Genomic DNA, 9,467 nt, shown 5'->3' with positions numbered 1-9,467 from the left:
AATAGGAATGGGTGTTGTATTTTATCAAAGGCTTTTTCTGCGTCTATTGAGATAATCATGTGGTTCTTGTTGGTTTGTTTGTTGATGTGGTCAATTATGTGGATGGTTTTCCTAATATTGAGCCAGCCCTGCATCCCTGGTATAAATCTTACTTGATCATGTTTGGATGACCCTTCTGATCACTTGCTGGAGTCTCTTTGCTAGTATCCTATTTAAGATTTTTGCATCTATATTCATTAGGGAGATTGGTCTATAGTTTTCTTTCTCTGTTTTTGACCTGTGTGGCTTTGGAATTAGTACCATGTTAGTGTCATAAAAGGAATTTGGTAGAACTCCCTCTTTGCTTATTATGTCAAATAGTTTGTATAGTATTGGGATTAACTGTTCTCTGAATGTTTGATAGAATTCACTGGTGAATCCATCAGGCCCTGGGGATTTTTTCTTAGGAAGTTCTTTGATGGCTTGTTGGATTTCATTTTCTGATATGCGATTATTTAAGAATTCTATTTCTTCTTCTGTTAGTCTAGGCAGTTTGTATTTTTGTATATATTCATCCATATCACCTAAATTGGTGTATTTATTGCCATATAATTGGGCAAAGTAATTTTTAATGATTGCCTTAATTTCCTCTTCATTGGAGGTGATGTCCCTCTTTTATTCTTTGATGCTGTTAATTTGCTTTTCTTCTTTCCTTTTTTTAATTAGATTGACCATTACTTTGTCTATTTTGTTTGTTTTTTCAAAGTACCAGCTTCTTGTTTTATTTATGAAATCAATAGTTCTATCACTTTCGATTTTATTAATTTCTCCCTTAATTTTTAGGATTTCTAGTTTGGTTTTCTGCTGGGGGGGTTTACTTTGATCTCTTTAGAGTTTTTTATTTGCATTTCCAATTGATTGATCTCTGCTCTCCTTAGTTTGTTAATATATGCACTCAGGAATATGAATTTACCTCTGATTACTGCTTTGGCTGCATCCCAAAAGGTTTGAAAGGATGTGTCACCATTGTCATTTTCCTCGATGAAATTATTAATTGTTTCTATGATTTCCTCTCTAACTAAATGATTTTGGAGTATCATATTGTTTAATTTCTAATTAGTTTTTGATATGGTTTTCCATATACCATTACTGATCATTATTTTTATTGCCTTGTGATCTGAAAAGGCTGCATTTATTATTTTTGCTTTTCTGCATTTGTGTGCCATATTTCTGTGACCTAATGTATGGTCAATCTTTGTGAATGTGTCATGTGGTGCTGAGAAGAAGGTGTATTCCTTTGTATCCCTATTTATTTTTCTCCATATGTCTATTAGTTCTAATTTTTCTAAGATTTCATTCATTTCTTTTACCTCTTTCTTATTTATTTTTTGATTTGATTTATCTAAATTTGATAATGGTTGGTTTAAGTCTCCCACTAATACACTTTTACTGTCTATTTCTTCCTTCAATTCTCCTAGTTTCTCCATTAGAAATTTGGGTGCTATATTATTTGGTGCATACATGTTGATTAGTGATATTTCCTCATTATATAAAGTCCCTTTTAACAAAATATAATTACCTTCCCTATCCCTTTTGATCAGGTCTATTTTTGCTTTGGCTTTATCAGATATCATGATTACCACTCCTGCCTTCTTTCTGTCAGTTGAGGCCCAGAAGGTCTTACTCCATTCTTTAATTCTGACCTTGTGGGTGTCAACCCGCCTCATGTGTGTTTCTTGAAGACAACATATGGTAGGGTTTTGGATTCTAATCCATTCTGCTATTCGTCTATGTTTTATGGGTGAGTTCATCCCATTCATGTTCCAAGTTATGACTGTCACTTGTGGACTCCCTGGCATTTTGATATCTTTCCCTAATTCTAACCTTTCTTCTTCCGCTCTACCTTTTAGTACAGTGATTTACTTTAAATCAGTCCCCATTGTCCCCTCCCTTGATATGTTTCCCTTTCTAGTCCCTCCCTTTTTGTTTCCCCCCCTCTTCTTCCCTCCCTTTTTTGTGTTCCCTCCCCGCTACCCCCCTTGGTTTTCCCTTCTCCCTTCCCTTGTTGGGTAAGATAGAATTCAAGATCCCAATGGATCTGGATGTTCTTCCCTCTCAGAGTTGATTTCCCTGAGAGCCTGAGAGTAAGGTTTAAGTAAAAACTCTCTTCCTCTCCTTCTTATAGGAGTTTTCTTCCCCTCCCCTTCCCATGTGAATCTTTGTGTGAGAAAGATTATTCTATTTGGTCTTTCTTTCCCTCTTATTTACACATTACATTTTCCCCACATGTTAGTATACATAGATTGATATAAATGTAGTCCTTATAGAAGAGAATTTGAGTAAAAGAAAAAGATAACATTTTTCTCCTTTTCCCTTTCCTTCATATTTACCTTTTTCAGGTATTCCATGCTCTTTGTTTTTTGATATCGAACTTTCCACAGAGCTCTGGTCTTTTCTTTGCAAAAACTTGGAAATCTTCTATTTTGTTGAATGCCCATACTTTCCCTTGGAAGTATATAGTCAGTTTTGCTGGATAGCTGATTCTTGGTTGAAGACCCAACTCTCTTGCCTTTCTGAAAATCATGTTCCGTGCCTTACGGTCATTCAGAGTGGAACTTGCAAGGTCTTGTGTGACCATGATTGGCATTCCTTTATATCTAAATTGTCTTTTTCTGGCTTCTTGTAGGATTTTTTCTTTTGTTTGAAAGCTTTGGAATTTGGCAATTACATTCCTGGGAGTTGTCTTTTGGGGATTTAGTGTAGAGGGTGTTCTGTGAGCTCTGTCAGTGTCTGTATTGCCCCCTTGTTCTAGAATCTCTGGGCAATTTTCTTTGATTATATCTTGTATTGTGATGTCGAGTTTGCTGTTTATTTCTGGCTTTTCTGGAAGTCTAATTATTCTTAAATTATCTCTTCTTCCTCTATTTTCCAAGTCTGTCACCTTGTCAGTGAGATATTTTATGTTCTCTTCTAATTTCTTGGTCTTTTGGCTTTGCTTTATTAATTCTTGCTCATTGTCTTCAAGTTGCCTGATTCTGACTTTTAAAGCCTGGTTTTCCTTTTCACTTTGGTCAAACTGGTTTTGTAGATGCGTGAATTTCTTTTGCATTATTTCCCACCTTTCCTCCCAGAGGGCTTCCATCTTTTTGATCCTTTCCTATTCAAATTCTTCATGGGTTTGTGGAGAGTTTCCATTTCCTTTGGAAGGTTTCAAAGCATTTGCTTGTGTTTCCTCTTCTATCTCCTCTGTATTTTGTATTTTTGCTCCATAAAATGTGTCCAAAGTCGCCTCCTTCTTTTTGTTTTTCTTGGAATTTTGGGGCTTTTGTGCTTCTGTGGAGTTTGCCATCTCTATCTCAGTGGGGAGGACTAGCTTTTCTTATCTCTGTCTGGTGTTCAGAGGTTTTAGCCCTAGGCAGATTGTCCATTCTATGCAGTTGTTGTTCTGTCTTCCTGGAGAAGCCAGGATTGCTGGTGTTTCCGTGTTACTGCCCTCCTCAGTTCCCTCCCAATGCTTCTCCATTCCCTTACTTCCACGCTCTGAGCCTGGCTTTGCCCTTTCCACAGGGTGTTTGTTTCTGTGCCTTAGCTGGCCAGGAGAGCCAGCACTCTGAGGGGGGAGGGGCCACGGCTTCCTGGAGCTCTGAGGGCTCCTGATAAGATTAACTTTTCCTGGGTTGAACTGAGTATTCCTTGAGGCAGGGACTTTCTGTGAGACTCAGATGGAAGGCTCCAGCCAGGGGGCTGCAGGCTCCCTCCATCTCTCTCTGTTTCCCTGCTGTCTGGGTGCCCCCGCGACTGAGTCAGGTTGTTTTCAGGAAGTGGCCTTCAGAATAGCCAGCTCCCGAGGCCCTTTTGCCATCCCTGAGGGTTACTGTTGTTTCAGAGGACCCTGCTCTCTGAGGGGGAGGGGCTGTGGCTTCCAGGATCTCTGAGGGCTGGTGATAGGATTAACCTCAGACTGAGTATGCCCTGAGGCAGGGACCTTCGATGAGACTCAGATGGAAGGATCTGGTCAGGGGGCTACAGGCTCCTCCTGTCTCTCTCTGTTTCCCTGCTGTCTGGGTGCCCCCTCGACTGGGTCAGGTTGTTTTCAGGAAGGGGCCTTCAGGATAGCCGGCCCTGAGGCTCTGACGTTCCCTCTGCTGCCTCGGACTCAGCTCTCTGTGTTGGGGGGATGGGCCCTGGGACCTTCCTTCTGCCTACCCCTTAGGTCTGAGTGATCTCGGGTTCTGGCTTTTGGGGAAGGCAGTACCTTTTGATCCAGGTCCAGGTCCAGGAGGAGGATTCCCGGGGTCTATGCTGTTGTGTGTTTTGAATTTTGGTGCCTTAGTAGCATATAGTTTGAGTTCGGTAGGGAAGGGTTTCCGGAGATCTGAACTTTAGCTTTCTCTAAGCCGCCATCTTGACCAGAAGTCTGTGTTCTCAGTCTTGGCAGATAACAGCTAGTATTTTCCTTCCTCTCTCTCCAATTTTATTTGAAAGCTCTCCTAATCAGATTTTCACAACTCCATGCAAATATATTTTTACCAGCCTTTGTTATGCCCATTCCATCCCTGGCCAGGAGCCCATCATTCCTCCATATTAAACCTTAGCCGAGAAATCCAAATCCTATTCTGAGATACCATCTTCTTAACTAGCTAGTCACATCTTGCCCTTCTCTTCCAAAGCCCTTACCATCTGTTGGCATCTGTGAAGTAAACACCACCTGTACTCATAAGTTTTTAGTACTTTTTTTTTTTGCAGTTCTTCCTAATACTTAGCAGTGCTTCCATGATCCTTCTGAGTGTTTAATTTGTTCCCACATGAATCATGAGAATTCTGTATCACCTGTTGGCATTGACGTACCTTGGAAGGTTGATTATCACAGCCCAGAAACAAACCCTAGAAATACAGGAGGTCTTTCTAGTTTCCTATTTCAATCAGGTCAACAAGCAGCCATCTCTGCATCTCCTAACCAACTCACTATGTGCCTCTTCTGACCATTGCTGCTACCTCCTGAGACAGGAGACCCTCTATTTCTATTCTTTCTCTATAGAAACAATTTCATAAAAATCAAGTATTTAATTCTACTACACTAGGGTAGGAAACGCTAAACTTGAAGTTCATTGAAGTAAAGAGTTGGGATTCAGTCTTTGACAGTTATATATGGCCAGCTATTAAAGTATTATTATTTCCTTCATTCTTGGTATAATATTTTGCACACCCTACCCACATTCCCACCCCCATTGCCCAGCATCTGATACTGATTAGCAATTCCTTTTGCCTCTTCATATCCTTTTGTCTCCTTTGTTTCTACTCAGGTTTTTCCATGAACTTCATATAGTGTAGACTAGTCCTCACAGCTAGGTGAACTGATGATGACTGGGAGTGGAAACTGTTACAGTCTAAGGGAGAATATTTGTCCCATTTACCTAGGTCTTGGTTGAGTTGTTCATTATTTTCCAGATATGACCTATCCAAACAGGGAGAAAATTTCAAGGAATATGTACATATGAACTAAGATTTAATTTATTAAAAGTTAGTGACCAAGACGCTTGTAGCTAATATCAATTCAATGGCATTAATAATTAGTTTGGCAAGCTATTCAACAATAAATTTTAGTCATTAATAAATAAAATAGTTATTATGATATTGATATAAAAAACTAAGAATCATACAATTTAAAATATTGTGAGTTTTGAACCAAATGTCTCAACATTTTCTATTTGAAAATTATATTTTTTGTTCTCTTCCTCAAAAAATAAACAAAAAACTCCTGAGTTTCTCTGGGCATGGGCAGTTCCAATATACCATATTATAGAAAGAGCACCTGTATATAGTGGAAGGTACAGATTCTTACCATACTTGTAATGCTATAGTAAAACTAACTGATATTTAAGCACTGTTTTAAAGTAAACAAAGCATTTTACAAACATTATTTCATTTGAGCCTCATATTAGCCCTGTTAGGTAGGAACTGTGGGTATTTTTATTTTTGTTTTAAAGAAGAGGAGATTGAGGCTCAGTCACTTGTACAAGGTTACACAGCTAGTAAGTGTACGTCAGAATTTGAACCCAGGTCTGTCCTAACATCCTATTCAATTAACCAACATTGTAGCTTAAAGGGAAGGATCTATATTATTACTATAGAAACTGATTAGTCTTTTGCTTAAAAAAAATTTTACCACCACTGAAAAGTTTTAAAAGTTAGAATGATTTTCTCATTATTGAAATATATATACACACTACTCCCAAATTCTTAGTGCTTAAAACTGAATTGGAACTGCTGTAAGAACACTCTGATAGTGTGTGCATATATATGTATGTGTGTATAAATAAAACACACATACATAATATAATTTATAAATATGGATATGGATATATGTGTGTGTTGAAAGGAGTTTTGCATATATTTGGCCTAATGATGGCCTTCCTCTAAAGAAAAAATTACATCTAAGTAATATCTATAAATCTATTTTAACTGAAAAAACTAACTATGAAATGCTGTACCAAAAGATTAGAAAAACAGTGTGAATTTGCTATTTAGGTGGGACATTTTTACACATACAATCCCTCCCAAGTTTCTAAGGATAACATAAAATGTAAAAAAAACCCACATAAATGATCTGTCCAGTTCATATAACCCAAAATACCAGATTAGAATGCACAGGACTAAAATCTCTTTTGTCTTATCCTCAATGAAAACTATAAAATATCTGCTTTTCATTGGTTGTTCATTTAGCTCTACAAACATTTACTAAAAGCAATGTTGCAAATGCTAAACAGTCTTTGCCTCCAGGAGTGTACATTGAAGGGTGGGGTGGGGAGGCAGGGAAGTAACTTGTACCCAGACAAGTAAAAATACATTTTTTTTTTAACTGGACAACTGGAGGTGGGGAGGAGTTTGCTAAAAAACCAGGAAAATATTTTGAGATGGCATTTGACTTACACTTTGAAGGTAGGTTCAGTGATTACTCACAGGTCTGATTGTGATCCCATTTGGGGTTTTCTTGGCAGAGTTCCTAGAGTGGGTTGCCATTTCCTTCTCCAGCTCATTTTGTGGATGAGGTAACTGAGGCAAACAAGGTTAAGTGGCTTGCCCAGGGTCACATAATTAGTAAGTGTCTGAGGCTGGATTTGAACTCATTAAGATGAGTTTTTCTGACTTCACCCTGGTACTCTATCCATCTATCTAGATGTTGGCAGATAAGAGTTTTCAAAGGTGATATGGGAAAAAAGTCTTCCAACCTTTAGGGTTAGTTTGCTGGAATATTTTGTACAGACAGTAAATTCTAAGTAGGTCAGTTTGGCTTATAAAATAGAAGAGCTCATTCTAGTGAATAATGTGAAATCAGTCTTAAAAGATAGATTGGGGTTAGATTGTATAGGACTTTAAATGTCATAAGGGGAAATTTTATTTTATCTTAAGAGTAATAGAAAACCAATAAAACTTCTTGAACAGAGAAGTGACAGTGAAACCATGCTTTAGAAATATCAGCTTGATGCAGGGCTGGTTTAATATTAGGAAAACTATAGGCACAATTGACCATATCAATATCCAAACTAGCAGAAATAAAATAATTATCTTAATAGATGCAGAAAAAGCTTTCTACAAAATACAACACCCATTCCTATTAGAAACACTAGAAAGCATAGGAATAAATGGGTCCTTCCTTAACATGATAAGTAAAACCATCAGCAAGTATCATCTGAAATGGGAATAAGTTAAAGATCAGGAGTGAAGCAAGGATGGCCTTTATCACCACAATTATATAATATTGTATTAGAAATGCTAGATTTAGTAAGAAGGAAAGAAAAAGAAATTCAAGGAATTAAAGTAGGTAGTGAGGAAACTAAACTCTCAATCTTCATAAATTATACAAAGGTATTCTTAGAGAATCCTAGAGAATCAACTAAATAACTAGTTGAAATAATTAGTAATTTTAGTAAAACTGCAGGATTCAAAATTAAATCTACATCAATCATCAGCATATTTCTATATATACCCACAAATTTCAGTAGCAAAAGAGAGAAAGAGAAATTTCATTTTTAATAACCCTAGATAATATAAAATACATGGGAATCTATTTGTCAAGACAAATTCAGGAATTATATGAAGACAATTATAAAACACTTTTCACACAAATAAAGTCAGATCTAAACAATTAGAAAAATATTTATTGTTCATGGGTAGGTAGAGCTAATACAATAAAATGATAATTCTTCCGAAATTAATGTACTTATTCAGTGCCAAATCAATCAAACTACCAAATAATTCTTTTATAGCACTAGAAAAAAATAATAACAAAATTTATCTGGAAGCACAAAAAAATTTTAAAAATCAAGGAAACTAATGAAAAAAATTGCGAAGGATGGTGGCCTAGCAGTACTAGATTTCAAACTGTACTATAAAGCAGCAATCATCAAAACAGTCTGGTACTGGCTAAGGAATAGAATGGTGCATTAATGGAATAGATTAGATACAGAATATATAGGGGTAAATGACCTTAGGAACTTTGTATTTGACAAACCCAAAGACCCCAACTTTTTGATTAAGAGTTTGCTATTTAACAAAAAAACTGCTAAGAAAATTGGAAGAAAGTATGGCAAAAACTAGGTATAGATCAATATCTTATACCCTAACAAGACAAGATCAAAATGGACATATGATTTAGATATAAAGAGTGATACCATAACTAACTTAGGGGAACATAGAATAGTTTCCCTGGCAGATCTTTGCAGAAGGGAGGAATTTATGATCAAACAAGAGATAGGGAGATAAGATGTAAAATAAATAATTTTTATTATATTAAATTAAAAATTTCTTGTGCAAACCAAACTAACAAAACCAAGATTAGAAGGGAATCAACAAACTAGGGGAAAAATTTATAGCAAGTTTTTCTGATAAAGGCCTAATTTCTCAAATTTATAGCAAGTGAAATTTATAAGAATACAAGCTTATCCAGTTCACAAATGGTCAAAGGATATGAACAAGCAGTTTTTAGATAAAGAAATCAAAGCCATTAATAATCATAGGAAAAAATGTTCTAAATCACTCTTGGTTAGAAAAATGCATATTAAAACAACTCTGAGGTACCACCTGACATCTATTAGATTGGCCTATATGACAGAAAAGGAAAGAGATAAATGTTGGAGGGGATGTGGCAAAATTGGGACACTAATGCATTGTTTGTGCAGTTGTGAAACAATCTAATCATTCTGGATGGTAATTGAAACTATACCTAAAGGACTATTGAATTGTGCATATCCTTTTATTTTGTACTATCACTGCTGAGTTTGTATCCCAAAGAGATAATAAAAAAGGAGAAAGGATCTACTTGTATAAAAATATTTATAGCAGCTCTTTGTGTGGTGTCAAAGAATTGGAAGTTAAAGGGAGGTCCATTAATTGGGGAATGACTGAACAAATTGTGGTACATGTTGGTGATAGAATATTGTACTATATTGTACTATAGTACTAATATTGTACTATAAGGAATGATATGT

This window comes from Monodelphis domestica, chromosome 3 (assembly GCF_027887165.1).
Source record: "Monodelphis domestica isolate mMonDom1 chromosome 3, mMonDom1.pri, whole genome shotgun sequence".
Lineage (NCBI taxonomy): Eukaryota > Metazoa > Chordata > Mammalia > Didelphimorphia > Didelphidae > Monodelphis > Monodelphis domestica.
Note: the sequence above shows the minus strand (reverse complement) of the source record.